Consider the following 2,308-nt stretch of genomic DNA (forward strand, 5'->3'; position numbering starts at 1 on the left):
ATATAGTCTAGTGAGTATATAGTCTAGTGAGTATATAGTGTAGTGAGTGTATATAGTGTGTATATATAGTCTAGTGAGTGTATATAGTGTGTATATATAGTCTAGTCAGTGTATATAGTGTGTATATATAGTCTAGTGAGTATATAGTCTAGTGAGTATATAGTCTAGTGAGTGTATATAGTGTGTATATATAGTCTAGTGAGTGTATATAGTGTGTATATATAGTCTAGTCAGTGTATATAGTGTGTATATATAGTCTAGTGAGTGTATATATAGTCTAGTGAGTGTATATAGTGTGTATATATAGTCTAGTGAGTGTATATAGTGTGTATATATAGTCTAGTGAGTGTATATAGTATATATATAGTCTAGTGAGTGTATATAGTGTGTATATATAGTCTAGTCAGTGTATATAGTGTGTATATATAGTCTAGTGAGTGTATATAGTGTGTATATATAGTCTAGTCAGTGTATATAGTGTGTATATATAGTCTAGTGAGTGTATATATATATATAGTCTAGTGAGAGTATATAGTGTGTATATATAGTCTAGTGAGTATATAGTCTAGTGAGTATATAGTCTAGTGAGTGTATATAGTGTGTATATATAGTCTAGTGAGTGTATATAGTGTGTATATATAGTCTAGTCAGTGTATATAGTGTGTATATATAGTCTAGTGAGTATATAGTCTAGTGAGTATATAGTCTAGTGAGTGTATATAGTGTGTATATATAGTCTAGTGAGTGTATATAGTGTGTATATATAGTCTAGTCAGTGTATATAGTGTGTATATATAGTCTAGTGAGTGTATATATAGTCTAGTGAGTGTATATAGTGTGTATATATAGTCTAGTGAGTGTATATAGTGTGTATATATAGTCTAGTGAGTGTATATAGTATATATATAGTCTAGTGAGTGTATATAGTGTGTATATATAGTCTAGTGAGTGTATATAGTGTGTATATATAGTCTAGTCAGTGTATATAGTGTGTATATATAGTCTAGTCAGTGTATATAGTGTGTATATATAGTCTAGTGAGTGTATATAGTGTGTATATATAGTCTAGTCAGTGTATATAGTGTGTATATAGTGTGTATATAGTGTGTATATATAGTCTAGTCAGTGTATATAGTGTGTATATATAGTCTAGTCAGTGTATATAGTGTGTATATATAGTCTAGTCAGTGTATATAGTGTGTATATATAGTCTAGTCAGTGTATATAGTGTGTATATATAGTCTAGTCAGTGTATATAGTGTGTATATATATTCTAGTCAGTGTATATAGTGTGTATATATAGTCTAGTGAGTGTATATAGTGTGTATATATAGTCTAGTCAGTGTATATAGTGTGTATATATAGTCTAGTGAGTGTATATAGTGTGTATATATAGTCTAGTGAGTGTATATAGTGTGTATATATAGTCTAGTCAGTGTATATAGTGTGTATATATAGTCTAGTCAGTGTATATAGTGTGTATATATAGTCTAGTGTGTATATATAGTCTAGTCAGTGTATATAGTGTGTATATAGTGTGTATATATAGTCTAGTCAGTGTATATAGTGTGTATATATAGTCTAGTGTGTATATATAGTCTAGTCAGTGTATATAGTGTGTATATATAGTCTAGTGAGTGTATATAGTGTGTATATATAGTCTAGTCAGTGTATATAGTGTGTATATATAGTCTAGTGAGTGTATATAGTGTGTATATATAGTCTAGTGTGTATATATAGTCTAGTCAGTGTATATAGTGTGTATATATAGTCTAGTCAGTGTATATAGTGTGTATATATAGTCTAGTCAGTGTATATAGTGTGTATATATAGTCTAGTGAGTGTATATAGTGTGTATATATAGTCTAGTGAGTGTATATAGTGTGTATATATAGTCTAGTGTGTATATATAGTCTAGTCAGTGTATATAGTGTGTATATATAGTCTAGTCAGTGTATATAGTGTGTATATATAGTCTAGTGAGTGTATATAGTGTGTATATATAGTCTAGTCAGTGTATATAGTGTGTATATATAGTCTAGTCAGTGTATATAGTGTGTATATATAGTCTAGTCAGTGTATATAGTGTGTATATATAGTCTAGTGAGTGTATATAGTGTGTATATATAGTCTAGTCAGTGTATATAGTGTGTATATATAGTCTAGTCAGTGTATATAGTGTGTATATATAGTCTAGTCAGTGTATATAGTGTGTATATATAGTCTAGTGAGTGTATATAGTGTGTATATATAGTCTAGTCAGTGTATATAGTGTGTATATATAGTCTAGTCAGTGTATATAGTGTGT

The sequence above is a fragment of the Salmo salar genome, chromosome 07 (assembly GCF_965601325.2).
Source record: "Salmo salar chromosome 07, fSalSal1, whole genome shotgun sequence".
NCBI lineage: Eukaryota > Metazoa > Chordata > Actinopteri > Salmoniformes > Salmonidae > Salmo > Salmo salar.